This window comes from Lepidochelys kempii, chromosome 9 (genome assembly GCF_965140265.1).
Source record: "Lepidochelys kempii isolate rLepKem1 chromosome 9, rLepKem1.hap2, whole genome shotgun sequence".
NCBI classification, from domain to species: domain Eukaryota; kingdom Metazoa; phylum Chordata; order Testudines; family Cheloniidae; genus Lepidochelys; species Lepidochelys kempii.
Window position 1 is genome coordinate 48267133 of NC_133264.1, and position 19121 is coordinate 48286253.

At 42.5% G+C, this 19121-nt stretch overlaps 1 protein-coding gene across 8 annotated transcripts in view; it reads left to right on the top strand.

The window, feature by feature from the left end:
* STAG1 (STAG1 cohesin complex component) overlaps positions 1-19121 on the top strand; it is a 380157-nt gene that overhangs the window by 115385 nt on the left and 245651 nt on the right. The gene's annotated exons all lie outside the window — the stretch shown is intronic.

A 19121-nucleotide genomic window follows, 5' to 3' on the forward strand; every position in this document is an offset into this window, starting at 1 on the left:
GGCTTTTATATGCAGAAAAACAGCGTTGTGGCACAGCTGGACTGTGGAGTTTTTATAGTATGTTGCAGGGGCCTCAAGGTTGAGAATCCCTGTGCTAGGTGTCTTTGTTCTTTCACTTATCCCAAATAAATAAATAAATAAATAAGGTCCTAGTCACCTGTTAGTAGATAGCAGCAGGAGAGAGACTCCAAGAGACTCAGGATCTCACTTTCTGCTTGTTTTGGCTGGAATGGAATAGTTAAACCAGTGATACTTAGACTGAGGCTTGAGAGCCACAAGTGGATCTTTAATGTGTTGCTTGTGGCTTTTTGCAGCACATGATATTAAAACACTGTGTGATTTAATTGTTAACCAATCTAAGTTATTAACCAATTGTAGTTGATAAAATAATATTTCTGGGTCAGTCATTTTGCTGTGAGAATAATATATATAAAAATAGTAACTGGAAAAATGAATTCACATTACTGTGGCTCTTTTGGATAATGTTGATTACGAATTTGGCTCCTGAACCACTGAGGTCTGTTTGAATGTAATGGTACTTTATTTTTTTCCCCCAAGCAGTTTGAGAGACAGTTTTAGGTGCAGTCCCCATGTTCTCTCAACAGTCAGAGGCATCAGACCAACAGCATTCCCTTTCTACTCCTAAGGAGCTTGCCTCAGCAGACCTTTTGGCAGAATGGGAGAAGGAACTTCTGTTATAGGCTGTACAGCGGGGTTCTCCTGGGATTTGGGGCTCTCTTTTCCGTGGTGGTTAGGGTTGAGGGTTCAGATCACCACTCTGTGTCAGTGGCTCTAGTACTTCTGGCTGAGGAGATTCCTCAGAGTGTTTTCAAAACTTGTTGGGCAGCTTGCTTCAGAGTGGTTATATTCTGTCTGTTTGATCTCTTCCCCCCTCCCTCCCAATTTCCATTTGCTGTTGGGATCCCTTTATATTGCTTTTGGGCTGGCATATTAAACGTTAGAACCCTAAGATATGTATATTCATTATTGAAGTTTTAAGGTGGGGGATGGGCACTCATTCTCTGCTGCTCTCCCCTAATCTTCTGAATGGCATTCCATCAAGCTCTCCCTGTCAGGGAAAGCAGCAATTCTAGATCTGAGACACTATTTTTTGATCACTGCCAGAGAGTGATGCAGGTTGAGTGACACCAACACCCACAAGCTGCTGGAAGAGCCCGCACCCCCTGGGAAGGCGTCCTGTCACCACTGACTGGTAATTACAGTGCTACAGGTGCCTGGCAGCAATTTACTTTCCACAGGGGGAGAGAGAAAGTGTTGTCATTGCTCTTGAGATGACTTTGTCTGTCCATTTCTCTATACTCTTATCCTCTGGTACCCATGGTGACATCAACTTCAGCTCAGTTGCTCTCAGTTTAGATTGTTTAGTTGCTTATTACACACAATTGGCAGTGGAGAAAAAAATGGTGTTCTACTGAGGATAGCAACAGTTGGAAAGAGGGTTCAACTCCCTGGTGGCTCTCCGGCTGACCACACACAGTTCTTTTCCCTTCTTCAATAACCTGCCTAATTTCTAAAAGGGAGAAAGTATTTTCTTCACCTATTAGCTCTGTGCCTTCATATTGATATATAGGCAATATTTAGGATGATATATGAATGGGTGGAAATCTCATCCAGAGGAGAGTTGGATTCTTTGTAACCCCGCTCTTTGAGATATGAGCTATCTACTTGGATTAACCAACTGGCCTGTATCCTTAATCTGAAATACTTTTCTTCACAGGCAGATGAGGACTGGGATCATATTCTGAGTATATCTAAGATTTTTTTTTGTTAATTTTGCCATTCAGGATGTGCTATGCATGGAATATAATATTTGAATTTAGGATTTTCACGTGACTTTACACCCTTCTTACTGTGGCAAATATTAACAGAGATAAGAAAGAGCAAGGCAGCATTACACTCACAGAGTCTTATTGTGGGTGGAGAAGAACTTCCCATCTATATTGTTGGAATTCTGAACTCTTCAGTTGACTGGCTGTAACATTCATATCCAAATGTGGAAATCGCAACTGCACTAATTGGCATTCTTCTATGTTCATTTTCATCCTTTAGTCCTCGATAAGGCTATGTTTTAGTTACGGGTATTTTTAGTAAAAGTCACGGACAGGTCACGGGCAGTAAACAAAAATTTTCCCAAAAGCATTTTGGAAGTATACACATGAAGTCAAGATCATTCAGGAAGTCCTGTTCTTCAGGACCAGTTTTATTAACTCAGAAGAAAATAAAATAATTCCTTTTACCCCTATCACAGGGACAAATTCAGTCTTTTCCCAGCCTTTCTGTCTGGGCAAGTTTGATCTCTCTTTCCTGAGGTTTTCATAAAGTCTACTCTGTTGGGCATTAAACTAATGAACACAAAGTCCAGCTGTCTCAGCCCTCAAATTTAATCAGTTCAAAGTCCAGCTGTCTTGGCCCACTGTTCCAAGTCTATTTTCATAAGACTTACCAGTCTACTCCCTTTGTCCAGCAGGAATCGACAAGATTCCCTAAACCCTCCTCTTCAGGGTTTCCCCACAGGAATCAATCTCTCACCTGTTGGGTCTGTCTCAGGCTTGTACTGGCCCCCAGCCTTGTGTGCCTCAGGGCTCTCCTCTCACTGAGCTACTAACTTTTTATTTCTTCTTTTAGTTTCTCCCCACATGTGGTATTAATCACTTCAATTAAGCTCCCTTGTTAGGAAGGTACTCTAATCAGATGCCCTTGCTCTAGAGGCCTAATTAATCAATTTAAGGGGTATGCTGATCCGGCACAGGTGCACTGGCCCTATATTACCCTCAGGAGTCAGTTACTCTGTGTCTTGAGGAGTGTTTGAGCTCTGCCCACTAGGGATCCTTAACTGGAATTTCATTAAGAGAAATTAGTGATTAAGCATGTTCCCAAGGTGATTTCCCTTTTCACTTGGCTCAGGAAGCCTCTCTCTACCTTATTTTGTCCATCTATTCTTGAATGAAAGGAACTTCTATAATCTGTTTTTATCATGTGTCCCAAAAAAGTCCAAGTGCTTCCAAGGCTTCTACGACTCAGTGGGTGTGGATTACATGAAATAATTTTATGACTGCCTGAGAGATGGATGCTCTGCCATCTGTCAGTGCTTTTCTCTGAAGGCCAATGACTGAATCAGATTTGTGGGTTGAAAGAGGAGTTGCAACCCTTTGGAACCGAATGAAAGCATCTATCTGTTTTTTTTAAATATCTTTTCTTATCAGACTTCACAAGTCAGTTTTGATGGATGCTCTTAGTAGTTTTGTTTAAATTGTTGATTAACTAGACATTAGATAACTTGGCTCCATCAATTTATTAAATCAGCCCAAGCATAGAGGTTTGTACATTACCAGTCTGGAGAACAGTCTTGCAGTAATTAAAAAATGTAACATGTCCCAAGATATGAGCTCAATTACTTGTTTATTACAAGTAGAAAATTCCGCTGTATTATTACAGACCTTACTTCTCTTTCTTATTTAGTTTCATACCCATATTTTAGTGTACAAAAACATCTGTACCGACCATCCCCAGCCTAGGTCATACCTAGCATACTTCATGTTTGGCAAGCCTCAACAAAACATATATCTTGTTTCTGATAGATTTTCTATATATGAAGAACAGAGGGTATGGATATACAGTTTAACTACTAGTACGTTTCCCCAATAATGCTTAGCATGAGTACAAGAGATTCTGGAAGTATGATAATTGGCTAGCAGTACTCTCTTTGGGAAATGGATCTTGCATTATGAATCCATTTGCCTTTCAAGTTTTCTTTGTGGCTTACTCTGGTTATAGTTAACTCCATCTAGGCTAGAAATGTTTGTTCTAGATCAAAGGAGTGGTAAGTGTCCACAATAGCCTTTATAAATGTGCTAAGTGCCTGAACGAAAGCTTATGCTCAAATTTGTTAGTCTCTAAGGTGCCACAAGTCCTCCTTTTCTTTTTGCGGATACAGACTAACACGGCTGCTACTCTGAAACCTGAAGATAGTTGGCAGTCAAAAAACTCATGGTAAAGTCTAGTGTAGACAGATTCTAAATTTTACAATCCTGAGGGCATTCTGTGCGAATACATTAAAAATTCTGCATGCAATATTTTAAAATTGTGCAGAATTCTGCAAATTTTATTTGTCAAATAAATGTGGAGGCTCCAGTATGGCATTGGGGTGCACAGGCCACTGGCTGCACAGAGGTGGGAGATCACTGTGCGGCTCCTCCCCACCCCAGGACACGGACTCAGCGGTGAGGCTGCAACCAACCCTGTCACAGCGCAAGAACCCACCCTGCCCCAGAAACACCCCAGGGCCTTGCCCCTCAGTGTGAGCAGGCAGGCTCAGCAAAGCAGGATCCAAGTGTGGAGGGGCTTAAGGTGTGGGCATCCAGATGTGGGTTGAGAGGGTTCTGTGTGGGGCAGTCTGGGTGTGGATGGTTCAGTGGGGGATCTGGTTGCGGGGAGGATCTGGATGCATAGGGGCTTGTTAGAGGTTCTGGGTGCAGTAGTAATGGGACTCTGCAGGGGGGTCCAAGTGAAGATGGTTGGAGCTCAGTGGGGTGGGATCCAGGTGCAACTGGTTGGGGCTCGGTGCTGAGGATCCAGGTGCAGGTGGCTCATCAGGATAGTCCAGGTTACAGGGGAGTGGGGCTCATTAGGGGTGTTCTGAGTGTGGGGGGTGAGGCTTGGTATATGGGGGTCTGGATGCATGGGGTTTGGGCGGATGGGGGAGCAGTTCCCCCTGCTGCAGCTGAGGAGGAATGGGCACAGGAAGTGGCGGGCTGGGGGTTGGGAGGGAGTTTGCAGAGTTTCCTGCATGTGGGAGAGAAATCTGGGGGTGGGTATGACCCAGCTCCGGATGCTGTGCAGCATAAGAGGAAGTTTTGTCTCTCCTAGCCCAGCTGTGACTAGCAACTGAGCCTGGCGCAGGGCAGGAGCCACCAGCCAGGTCTTCCCCAGTCCTGCCCCCTCCCGCACAGTTATTTACTTCCCTGCCAGCTGCCCTAAGCACCCGAAACATATTGCTGGGGAGGGTCGCATGAGTGCTCTTTTGGCTTCCTTTTGCTTCCCCATCAGAAAGTAATTTTTCTGCGGGGAAGCAAAGAAATCTGTGGAGGACATAAATTCTGTGCATGCACAGTGGTGGAAAATTGCTCCAGGAGTATGTTACAGTATTACTAAGTGGATAGTAAAAGGAAGCTTTTTTTGAGTCTGACTCTTCTCATGTGGCCAAGCCCAAAGTCCTGTCTCGATGCAGATATAATATACCTCATCATACTATACTTATCTTTTCCTTTCAAGACTTAAGTGAATCTGAATTTTCTTGTTTTTCTATAACATCACATATTTTCTGATTCATATAATCTAGCAGTTCTTAGCAGATGAGATCAATACTTCATTTCTTTGATTCTGAGTATTTTTGCTAAGCCCCAGAAGGATTAGTGAAGGATCATTTGGTAGCAGTTCACTAACAGTTTGTAATACTGGGGTATAAACAGCATCCCAATACTCTCTTTAATAATTGGACACTCTGTCACTCCGAGTGCAGAAGGTGGGGGCCCGCAAGGATTCTAAAAATTAATACTTGTCACTCCCAAAGTTAAAGCTTTTTTCTGACCGTGGCTTGGTAAACGCTGCCACCACCCAAATGCAAAAAAAACCCCCTTGGACCCAGGAAGTATCACTTGGGAATTTCTTCCTGTGGGGTACCCTCAAGCCCTTTCACACCCCCACACCCCCCGGAAGAGCTGAGAAAGAAAACACAGGAAATTAGTGGTTGCCACCAGCTAATCAAACAGCATACGCACAAACCTCTTAGGACACCAAAAATCCAATCCTGTTTTTAAAAAAGGTAAACTTTATTAAAAACAAAAAAAGAAGGAAAATACATCTGGAACTTAGGCTTTTGCTAGATTTTAAAAGAGCAGTTATGACAATCAAGCACTCAAAATAGCTTTCTTGGGGGTTCAGCTTAAAGGTTACAAACAAACAAAACCATTTGGGGTTAGCACAGAGGAGTCCACAAGCCAATAAGAAATAAAAGAAATAACCCTAATCACGTCTTTAGACATTCCTTAATTTTTCTTACATATCTGAGGCGTCAAAAAAGTAGGTTTGAGGTATGAATTGATAATCTATAATCATACTTGGCTTAAAGCTGTTTACAGCATTACGACTGCATATCCCTGCAGCCCAGAGAACAATAGACAAAGTTTCTTTCCCAATTTTAAAAAGTTCTACCTTCCCATTGGCTCTTTTGGTTAGGTGTCCACTCCTTTTCGTTTACCTGTGGGCTTGTTAACCCTTTACAGGTGAAGCAAGCAGAGAACAGACCAAGAGGGATTTTACAGCCAACTGGCTGGTTCACTGTCCATCCAAGGGAGCTACTCCTCCCCCCTTCATGAATCACAGACGCATTCACCATATCTGCATAAAATCATCTCTTTTATCACAGTTTCTCAAACAAATATCCCCACTCAATCTATATATCTTTTTTAACTTTGCTAGTGTAAGGTAGCAAGACCACAAGTAGTATCTTAGAGAAATTATTTTATCATACTACAGATTGAGTTGGTTTTTTGTCACAAATCAAAGCCCATTACTTGGGTGTAATTTGTCTATCCAAATCCTTTCCACATCATTTTGGAAATTCATGTTTCTTTAAGAAAATGGTTAACAAAGATTCATATAAATTACAGTAATACTGGTCTACTTGGGCTCATAGGGCTCAGGCTGCAGGTCTAGAAATAGCAGTGTAGACGTTCCTGCTCAGGCTGGAACCTGGACTCTGAAGCCCAGAAAATTGGGAGCAAGGGTCTCAGAGCTCAGGGTGCAACCCAAGTGGGAATGTGTACACTGCTATTTTTAGACCCACAGCCCAAGTCAATTGACCCAGGCTGAGACTCAGTGCTCTGGGTTTTCCTTTGCAGAATAGACATACCCGTGGTGATTAAAACCGTTGCCTGTCCATAAGACCCTAGATGTACAGGCTTTTAGTTTGCCCTTTCTTATGTTAAACTCCTGAGATTTCTGTCTTTTAGGAGGAAAACATAACCATGAAATCTGCTTTAGGTAATGAAAACCATGAATGCTCGGCTCTGATTTTCAGTGTGAAGTGGCCTATAAAAAGAATTCTCCAATCCCTAGAGATCTGCTCAAAGACCTCTGCCATTATGGAAAAAGAAAAGGAGTACTTGTGGCACCTTAGAGACTAACCAATTTATTTGAGCATGAGCTTTCGTGAGCTCTCTGTGTGTATATAAAGTCTGCTGCAGTTTCCACGGTATGCATCCGATGAAGTGAGCTGTAGCTCACGAAAGCTCATGCTCAAATAAATTGGTTAGTCTCTAAGGTGCCACAAGTACTCCTTTTCTTTTTGCGAATACAGACTAACACGGCTGTTACTCTGAAACCTGCCATTATGGTTCACTCTCTAGGAAGAATCTTGTTTTAATGTAGCCAACCTGCTGTACTGTTAAGGTGATTCAAATCACCTGAATCCATGACAATAAACAGGGCCAATACATGTTAAAATCAGTGCCAAGTGGTCATGGTTTTTGCAGGAGGTAACGAGACCCAGCAGTGCTGGCAAGATCATATTTGATTTGCATAAGTCTCTGACTTATACATGTCTTCCTCTTCCACTTGTATGGAGGATCCTAAAGAAGTCTGCTTGTCATGAGACTCCTCTAATCCTCATTGTCCTGGATTGTACAAGGTGGGATTTTTACGTGGGTCTGCTGATGTTCTCCCAAGGGGTAAGAATCCATTTGCTTTAGGCCACGTCCTCCTTCAGCAAGGCTCAGTAGTGCCTCCAAACTCAGGTTCACCAAGTCTCTTGGCTTGGTTTGTGAGAGGGAACTACTGAAGTGTGTCAAATGTGTTAGACAAAAAAGAAAGATTAGGGATGGTGTGGGTCTGCTTCTCAATGGAGAATGTGAGCTGGTAACAGAAGATGATAGGAAGACAGAGCTGCTCAATGCCAACTTTACTTGAGTCTTCTCACAAAAAATATTTGACAGATGATTAGCAAAGTTACAATAGAAAATAAAGGGGAAAGGGTGCAGATCGGGATAAGTAAAAAATCCACCAGAGGTCGTCTGACCAATTTGAGTGAATGCAAGTCTACAGAGCCTGATGCTATTCACCCCAGGGTACTGAAGGAATTGGATGAAGAAATCTCAGACGCACTGGCAATAATATTTGCCAACTCATGGATGACGGGAAAGGTGCTGGAAGACTGGAGAAAGGCTAATATAGTGCTCATCTTTAAAAAGAGGGAGCTGGGGAACTATAGACCAGTCAATCTGACTTTGATACCTGAGAAGTTACTGGAGCAATGTATAAAACATTCAATTTGCGAATACCTGGAGGATGAAGCGGTAATTACTAGCAGTCAGCATGGATTTACTAAGAGCAAATCATGCCAAACTAGCTTGATTTCCTTGTTTGACAGGATAACTGGTTTGGTGGATAGGGGGAATGCAGTGGACATAATATATTGGACTTCAGCCAGGCTTTTGACACAGTTCCACATGGCATTCTGATAAGTAAGCTGAAGAAATGCATGCTCGGCATCCCTACCATTAAGTGGATACATTGATGAAACAACTGCAGACAAAGAGTAACTATTAATGGAATGATGTCAGATTGGATGGCGGTCTCAAGTGGGGTTCCACAGAGATCTGTTCTGGGTCTGGTGTTATTTAATAACTTTATTTATGATCTGGATGTAGGAATAGAGAACATATTGATCAAATTTGCAAATGACACAAAGGAAGGAGGTGTTGCCAACACTTTGGAGGAGAGAGCTAAAATTCAGAGGCATCTTGATAAATTGAAGGACTCGGCTATAGACAAAATGAAATTCAACAAAGACAAATAGAAGGTACTGCTCTTAGGGAAGAAAACTCATGCACAAATACAGAATGGGGGATAACTGGCTTAGCACAACCTCAACAGGAGTCAGGAATGTGATGCTGTTGCAAAAAACACACCCATGCAGTTTTAGGTTGAATTAACAAAGGCATAGCATACAAGTTTTGGGAGGAGAGAGTACAACCCTACTCGGTGCTGTGTAGGCTAATGGTTCTCAAACTTCATTGCACTGTAACACCTTTCTAAAAACAAAAATTACTACACGACCCCAAGGTGGGGAACCAAAGACAGAGCTTGCCCAAGCCCCTGGTGGGGGGCCAAAGCAGAAGCCTAAGGAATTCAGCCCTGGGCATGGGGCATGTAACCTGAGACTCACTGCCCAGGGCTGTTGCCGAAGCCTGAGCTCCACCGCCCGGGGCTGAAGCCCTTGAGTTTCAGCCCCAGACCCCACCAAGTCTGCTAGCCCTGGTGACCCCATTAAAATGGAGTCGTGACCCACTTTGAGGTCCCAACCCACTGTTTGAGAACCGCTGGTCAGTTAGAGGTACTGTATCCAATTTTGGTCACAGCTATATAGAAAGCATGTAGAGAAACGAAAGGATCCAGAGGCGAGTGACAAAAATGATCAAAAGGATGGAATGCAAGCCGTATCAGCACAGGCTGAAGTAACCGGGTATGTTTACCTTGAAAAGAGGAGATTAAGAGGGGATATGATTGCGTTCTTCAAATACTTGAAAGGCTTCCATAAAAAAGATGGAGAGAAGTTCTCTTGCCACAGAGAGCAGGACAGCAGGCAGTTTCATTTTTCCATTTAGTAGTGGATGCAAACAACCATCTGGTTACATACCAATCTATTATGGGTTAATTGGTTGGCTTGCAAAGTTTCTTTATTGTGGAGGAAATGGGAGGACTTGGGATATTTGTAACTACAGTAGAACCTCAGAGTTACGAACACCTTGGGAATGGAGGTAGTTCGTAACTCTGAAATGTTCATAACTCTGAACGAAACATCACGATTCTTTCAAAAGCTCACAACTGAGCACTGACTTAATACAGCTTTGAAATTTTGCTATGCAGAAGAAAATTGCTGCTTTTAACCATCTTAATTTAAATAAAACAGTTTCCTTATCTTGTCATATCTTTTCTTAAACTCCCCCCCCCTTTTTTAGTAGTTTACATTTAACACAGTACTGTACTGTATTTGCTCTTTTTTTTTTTGTGTGTGTCTGCTATGCCGTCCGATTGTGTACTTCTAGTTCCAAATGAGAGGTGTGGTTGACCGGTCAGTTCGTAACCCTGAGGTTCTTCTTTGAGTGATTGCTCATATGCATTCCAATAGGTGAAGCATATTCTCACCAGCAACTACACACCGCACCATAGTAACTCTAACTCAGGAACCAATCCATGCAACAAACCTCGATGCCAACTCTGCCCACATATCTACACCAGCGACACCATCACAGGACTTAACCAGATCAGCCACAGCATCACCGGTTCATTCACCTGCACGTCCACCAATGTAATCTACGCCATCATGTGCCAGCAATGCCCCTCTGCTATGTACATTGGCCAAACTGGACAGTCTCTACGTCAGGGATCCCCAATGCGGTGCCTGCGGGGCAGGTGCGTGCGCCTGTAGGACACTGTGCCACCAAAATGCCGCCGAGACGCATTGCTGTTTCTCGGTGGCAGTTCGGCGGTAACGCTTCTTGCCCCCGCCACATTTCGGTGGCGGGATGTCAGGCGCCTGCCACGGTCTTCTGGTAATAGGAATATGTTATTCCCACAGAAAGGTTGGGAACCACTGCCCTACGTAAGAGGATAAATGGACACAAATCAGATATTAGGAATGGCAATATACAAAAACCTGAAGGAGAACACTTCAACTTTCCTGGACACACAATAGCATATTTAAAGGTAGCCATCCTGTAGCAAAAAAACTTCAGGACCAGATTTCAAAGAGAAACTGCTGAGCTTCAGTTCACTTGCAAATTTGACACCTTCAGCTCAGGATTAAACAAAGACTCTGAATGGCTAGCCAACTACAAAAGCAGTTTCTCCTCCCTTGGTGTTCACACCTTAACTGCTAGAAGAGGGCCTTATCCTCCCTGATTGAACTAACCTCGTTATCCCTAGCCTGATTCTTGCTTGCATAGTTATACCTGCCTCTGGAAATTTCCACTACATGCATCCGACGAAGTGGGTATTCTCTCATGGAAGCTTATGCTCCAATACATCTGTTAGTCTGTAAGGTGCCACAGGACTCTTTGCCTCTTTTACAGATCCAGACTAACATGGCTACCCCTCTGACACTTAATCAGGAAAGAAGGTTAGATGCTAAATGATTGTCAACATCAGGTAATGTTTTTTTGGGGTGATTGTCCATACACCATCCTTGATAGAAGTTGGTAATCTCTCCTACCCAAATAAGATGTTGATAATCTCCATCAACCCTGACCCTAACTCTTCCCTGATGGCCTTCACCAGAAGAAAAGAGATGGGTCCATAGCACTTGTGCGATAAAATATCCCTAGTATCTCAACCAACAGCAGTGACCTAAACTAGAGAAGCGAAGAATTAATGTTTGTCTCCTCCAAATATTGTTTTGTGTCCATAAAAGCAGGCGTTCAGTCTGAATCTGCTTGATTTTATCTGGAAAGTAACAGTTTCTTCACAGTGAAAGGAAGTCATATAGTTTACCGAATTATGAGAGCTATGTTGAATTAGGCTGTTTGCTATTCAAAGGAGGTCCACTGTCAGATTTATCAGGCATGATTGTAAATGTAAAGCAAGTTTACCTTCGCCATAGTCATGGAATAAACTACATAAAAAAAATCTTTTCATGCAACTATTGAGATTTAGGATGTGAATTCAACTATCAGAGCCCTAGTCACATTCCCTCCATCTTCAGTTATTGCATGTCACCTGTAAATCATTGTGACCTGTGAGGACAAAACTATGGAAAAGAATGCCTAGGGGCAACTAAGCAGTAACTGAGGACAAAAGATCACTGTAAGGTCCTATCAAGTATTAAGTAGAATGGTTGATTTTCCTCAGACTCTGAAAATGATCAGTTTTCAATAATCTCAGGTGGAAAACCATCAAAACACTCTGTGCACCAACCTCAGATCACAGGAGATAATGAGTAGCCAATGAGTAGAATCAAATTTCCAGTTGCCCCACTTTTATTCTCTGCTCCAACACTAGATCAAAAATATGTGGCCAGTATATGAGTTGAGCCAGCAGTCATCCAGGTTTTAGTGGTGGCTACAAAATCTGAAAATGTCTCAGAAGAATGGCAGGTAAAATGGAAATTAGGAGGAGTGAAAGTAAATCTCAAGATCAGATATTGGAAGCCCGAAGCCTGCAAGAGAATGGGTCTGCTAGAACTCCAGGGAGCAAAGGGTACAGCTAAGATAAAGGTATTGCAGAGAGGGTAGCTGATTTATTTGCATCAGTGTTCATAATATAGAGTATGTTGGGTAGGGTACACACACTATAATACAGCAAAAAAAAGAGATAATGAGATCCAGAGTTTGTAAGGTGAAGCTAGACAGATTCAGTCTAGATATAAGGCACTTTTTTTTTTTTTTTTTTTTAACAGCGAGCGTAATTAACCATTGGAACAATTGACCTAGAGCTGTGGTGAATTTTTTTATGAAGTCTTTAAATCAATATTGGATATCTTTCTAAATTATATCATATAGCTCAGACTGATGATTAGTGTGAGATTCTTTTACCTGTATGGTGGAGGAAGTCAAATTAGATTATCATAATGGTCCCTTCTCACCTTAAAATGTATGAATATATGAATCTGGACCTTGCACCCGATTTTTTCAGTTAATAAAGACATACTGTCCTAGATTGAAGTACCAGAAGAGGAAGTGTGAAACAAACTCTCAGATTGAGTATCAACAAATTACTAGGATGAAGTGTACTGAAGCACTTTAAGAATGAAGTGGCTGCACTGCTAACAAAAATATGCAATGTCTCATTATAATCACCTATTATATGAGAAGATTGGAGAGTTGCAGGTGTTTTACTTATATAATTCCCAGTGTTTTTATAAAAGGTATCAGCAGTCTTTACTTCAGTATCAAAGTAATTGGTTGGAAATATAATTAATGAATAAAAGAATTAAAAAGACCTAGAGAAATATGATAGTGACAAATCAGCATGGCTTTCGTAAATGAAAATAATGTGATCATAATCTAGTCAAATATTTTGAAGATATGAAGAATGGAGTTTATAAAGGAGAATGAGTTGGCATTTATCTGAACTTTCCACAAGAGGCTATTAAGGAAGCCAGGACACATGGTGTGAGAACTAAAGTACTGTCATAGATTAAAGACTAAGAGAAAAAGAATAGGAATATGTGATCTACTGTTAACATGGCAAATGGTTAACAGTGGTGGTTCTTCAAGTGCTTGTTCATGATGATTCCGTTCTAGGTGTGTGCGCGTCCACTTGTAGTTGTTGGAGACTTTTGTCTTAGCGGGATCTGTAGGGTTGGCTGCAGCGCCCCCTTGATTGTCGCGCTCATGCTTCGGTATATCAGGTGCCGCTGACCCTACACCCTCTCAGTTCCTTCTTACCGCCCGTGATGGGTGGTTGGAGTGCCTTGCTTTGCATTGCAAGAGTGCTCATGGTTCTTTCAGCCCATTGTTCTGTCTCTTTTGTAGTTAGTCTTCAGGTACTTGGTTTGACCGTTAAACTTTAGAGTCCTGGTTGGGACTTCGCTGCAGAGTGGGGCATGCCCCATTCCCCAGGTTTTAAGCCATGTTCATCATGTATCTGGCTGATGCCCATTAGTGACCCGCACAATAGCTGTTTGAAGTGTCTGGGGGAATCACTCAGAAAAGACAAGTGCAGAATCTGCAGAACTTTTGCCCTTGAACTCAAAAGAAACGGGATATCCACTTGGGGGCCCTCCGCATGGAAGCTGTGCTTCATCCTGCCTTGGAGCCCTCCCGGTCGGACTCCACGCCTAGTACTTTGGTGTCAGCACGCACCGCACCGCCGGCACTGGAACCTCCCCAATATTATTCCCCTTTGCCGGTGACAAAAGTGGCTGAAGCCGAAGGGCCTGTCGGCACTGCAGGACAAAGAGGCTATGGGCAAAGGGCCCGTTAGGCCACATGCTCACCCTGGAGCTATACTAGGGTATCGCTGTGATCAGACCCTCTAGCCCAGCCAGGGATCTGCTTCCAATTCCTGGGAATGGCAGGGGATCTTGGCCCTTCATAGGCCACTTGTGCCAAGGACAAAGTAGGCCGGCCGGCACCGCAGATGCCAAGCCAGGTGATGGACCCAGTTAAGGCCCAGACCTCTAAGGGCAAGACGGTTATGGGACCTCACTCCAAAGTAACAGAGCATCGCTGGACCGCAGGCATAGAGCCCTGTCATTGTGACCTAGGACCCTGGCACCGTAGCCTTGATCTGCGGGTAGAAGACCCAGGTTTGTAACACCAACATCGGCCCCTACGAGGCATGGGATGCCTGAGTCATAACACCGATCCCCGTACCTGTGGTACCAGCAGGCCTCCTGCCAGAGATCGCCGTGACGCAAATCACCATCACCTAGGCAATCCACCTTGCATCAATCCCCCTCGGTGCGGGAACATTACACCAGTCTCCATCACCCTGGTACCGCTCTTCAGGCAGACACCGTTCCTTGACCTTTCCTTATCAGTCGCCGACAAGAGTCAGCCGACAGACTCAGGCATCTATGGCTCCATCCTGGTCACTGGAAGGCCAGTGGTCTGAGCTGGAGGGAGAGTTCAGCCTCTCACCTAGGAGAGCTGAATTGTCAATGGCCCGTCATGCCTGTCCTGTACTCCCACCATTCCTCCCAGGCCGCATCGGACAAACTGCCTCTGGCCCAGCTGGCACTGGCATTAGAGCATGGTGCAGCGTCTGACCCAGGAGCAGCACAGTGGGATGTGTAAGGAGCCATCCCTGGACAGGCCAGGGGAAGCCGCCCCTCTCCCTGTGGTACAGTCATCTTCATCATCCCTGGACGAGGTGGTGGTGGGCCCCTTGCAAGTGAGCAGTCCCCCATATGATTTCAAGGAGCACCAGGCATTGCTCAGAAGGGTGGCTGCTAACCGGAACCTGGAGGTCTAGGAGCTAGCGGAGGAGTCCAACTACCTTTTCAGCGTCATACCCTTCCTCATCCCGGCCCAGGTTGCAACCAAAATCTAAGGGTCATTTCTGCTCCCACTATAATAATAAGACTCAAAAGTGAGAATCAAGTGGAGGGTTTCTTCAGAGAACAAAAATTACAAGTAAATAATTTCCTTTTGTGCCTACCTAAATTCATGGATATAGCTGTATTTCAGTAGTGGATGAAATCATCCCTGTTTGTAGTTCATATATCTATTTGTGAAGCACTTGAGAAACAGTAAAATAAGACAAGACATAAATGCAAAATATTGTTCCTTTCTCTCTGGGTGGTATTAAGATTTTTGAAAAGTTTTTTCACTATCAAGCAGCAGAATTTTACCCTTAATACGAGAGGAGAATCAAAAACATCCCAGTGAAGGATTTTAAGGTCTTTGGTCTAAACCTGCTAGCAGCCTGCCTATGGAAAGGAAACTACCAACTTTACCAAGTACCGGATTTGAACAAGAGATTAATATTTTTGGTGAAACTTGGGGGTTGAAAACAATTTTTTGTGGAAAAATGTTTTTGATTTAAATTTTGAATTTTTTATTTCAAAGTTTTAAAATTTTTGTTGGGAAAACTGAAATTTTTGATCATTGGAGAAATGCCTACTATCAGTTTGTTTTTTTCAACTAGAAAAGTAAGAGAAAATTTAAAAAAATGAATAACATTTCTTTTACTTTTAACTTTTCTCGCTGTTTAAATCAGAGAAAGTGGCACAAAGTAACACTTTTTAAAGTTTTTCCCCACAGGAAAAAAAGTCGAGTGTGTTTCCCCCATACACACTTTTATTTACTAATTTAATTGTCCCCCCTTTTTTCTGCTGAAAAATTGTTGGGATGTTTAAAAATTGAGAGAAAGTGTGTGTTCCCCAATTTCTTGCACTTTTTTGCTCCGTCCACTTTTTTACCAGAGGAAAAAGGGGGAGGGTAAAGAATTAACAAATAGACAGAGTCTGCATTTTCCTAATCAAAACCAGACCAAAACATTTTTTTAAATTTAATTTTTTTATGAAAAGATAAAATTTTCTCAAAAGTGAAAATGTTTTCTATTTTTAGATTTTTTTTTTTTTTTTGTGTGTGTGAAGAGAAGAGACCACTTTCTCTAGTTATTTTGTCTCGTCGGTTTTTAGACCCTGCTCAGAAGATGAATAAATGTAGTCTCAAACAAATTTTCAAAAATAGCAGTAATATTTTCTAGAGGAAATTCTGCTTTAGTTTAATGAGGGAGATCCAGTTCCCTAAATCTAAGTCATTTCAATAGAATATTCTTAAATCTTCATTCTTTTGTTGTGAAGTGTACCATCCTTTATCAGTCTGGTTCAGATCCTATAACTTTCTACTGTAATTCCGTTTACAATGTTTCTGTGAATCTGTTTATTTTAATACCCTTACTCAATATAGCAGATAATTTACTACAGATTAAGCATGTGGATAGAATGAGAATTATTCTGACTTCTTTATTTTTGACTTCTTTATGGCTTTCAAAATTGTGTCTTGATTGGCTCCAACTAGCCTTTGGGATTTCTGAAAGTGGCCATCCAACCAGGGAACTAGCATTTTGGCATATATGGAGACTGCAAGTATCAGTGCTCTCCTCCTCCCATCACTACTTCCCTTCCACATGTTGGGATAGTTAGTGACTTTAAGGTTGATAAACTTTTAGAATACTGGATTTGTCCTTTAGATCACTTTTCAAAGACATATTAAAGCTGCTACTTCTTAGCATTTAAATAAATAAATAAATAAAGATCAGTTGGTTGAAGGGAGAGGAGAATTAAAAGCACCATAATGTTGTTCCTCAGAGCTGAAAGAGGCTAGCATGTCCAACTCTGCTGAGCTCTGTCAGAGCTTTAGCAACTCCCATGATTCAAGCACAACAAATGGAAAGGACTGGCCTCGTGAGGAAAGGAATTGTAGGTGTCTCTGAGACTTTATTCATGTGTAGTCTGGGAGCCTATAAGATCCATTGGGAGGCTATAGTTAAATCCTTTTCTTTTTGTAATTTCTTTTTAGGATCTCTCTTTCATCTTCCCTTCTTCTTTACTACTACTGAGAAATAGGGCTAGAAATAAAAGTAACAGAGGACTGAGCAAGGACTCAATACTTCCAGCAGGGGAAGCAAAAAAGACTGAGGGAAAAGAGGGTGGAGCCTGGCTATATATTCCTCCTGTGGTTGTCTTTTGCCTCCTAGCTTTGTGGTAAGTGGAGGTATAATGCTTGCTGTATGGAATCTTGTTTTGTACAATGGGAGAAATGGGAACATATGACAAATTTACTTGTCTGATATGGCGGGGGGGAAACCTGTTAAAAACAAAAGTGGGCCAGCTTATGAAGAAATTTAGAAGTAATAGTATTACTGGCATGGAGCTACTGTGCTCACAATAGCTATCTTGTCCAGGCTGCACTGGCCGTTATGGTTTAGTTCAGCCACCATGTGACTGGGATATTGGAGCTGGGGTTTGGTAGAGTTTCCCTTTTCAGGCTGATTCACCTTTGGAACTGGGTTAATACATTACCAAACTTCCTCATGGGGTTGAAATAAATCACTAGACAATGAGACATTTCCCCCCTGTCTACTAGTCTGAGGTAAGTCACAGGGTTGATGTAGAGCGGTAACATTTATTTGTATTTATTTATAGCTCCTGTGCATCTGCCATAAATTATAAAAACCATACATAAAGCTAACCAGCTAGCAGAATACAATGTACCCCTCTTCCCCCAACACATCTAACCCCCATCAGAACCCACCAGCATGTGGAAATAGATTCATCTTCTAGCATGCCCTGCTGGTCAGTTGATCAGAGCTATTTCAGTCTAGTTTAGGAAGCTGTTCCAGACCAGAAGGCTCCTCACAAGGAACATGAATGCTAGCCTCCTCTGTTTGAAATCAAGGGGATCCAGCTTAAGTACTTCTGCTGATTGCAGCTGTGGTAGTATGACCTGGAGAGAAGAGGACTCAAGTATGAAGGTCCCAAAGCCATTTATGGCTGTAATAATCCCAACATCATAAATTCAGTCAGAAGCTGATAGAACGAGAGCACTAGCATCATGTGCTCTTACTGAGAAGCTCTGCTTAATTGGTAGGCTGCTGCATTCTGCACCAGCCTATGTAACTGGACTGACTGAGGATGTAGCGCCACATAGAATGCATTGCAGTAATCCACTATAAAGGTGGCAAAGATATGGATCACATTAGCAAGGTCCACTTCCAAAAGAAACAGTTACAATCTCCTAGGCCCAGGCAGAGGTGAGAGAGTCTGGAAAAATCCCAGAAACTTCCTGTTTTTTCTCAAGGTCTGGAATGGAAAAATTAGAAATGTTGGTTAAAAAAAAGGAAGAAACTCACGAGAAATATTTTCTTTCAGAACGAACAGCAAAAGAATTTTTAGATTGTTTAAAATGACATAATTACTGCTGCTGCTCTTTAGTCCTTCAAAATGCTTTCTAATAGCTATTAACTATTTTAAATGAAGTTAAATTTAAAAAATTTATAGTATTAGGCAATTACAATTCCTATATACCATAGGCCTATATACTGTATATAGTGATGTAATCCTCCAGGGCATATTATTACAGTCCCTAGTCAGTAGAGGGCGCGTCCATGTTTACTGAAGAACAGGAATGAGTACAGGGCCTTTTCTTGTGGATTGCTGCTTGCCTGCATCTGGTGACTTCTGCCCTGGACATGGAGTTTAATGTGGAGACAATGTGAGCAGGAGGGGAGAAGCAGCTGGTAACCTGAAGCTGCTGTCCTCTTGACTAGACCCAGTGAAAAGCCCACTCATCTCAGACATTGTTTCAACCTCCCGCTGAGGGGAAGCAGTCTGTCCTGCCGGGAAACAAATGTTCTGCTGCTTGCCTGTTTGTGTAGAGTCATTGGGGCAGATTACAAGCATAGGCCTCTTTCTGGGTCTTGAAGGAAAATCTTGAGGGGCTGGAATGGACCCTGCCTGAGAGTCTTGATCCTGAGATCTACAGGAGGAACCAACCACACCCAACACGGAGGAGGTCTCTCCCCCAGCAAAAATGGTGCATCCATCTTCTAACATATGGAAGTATTCCCACACTGAAAAGTCATTCAGATTA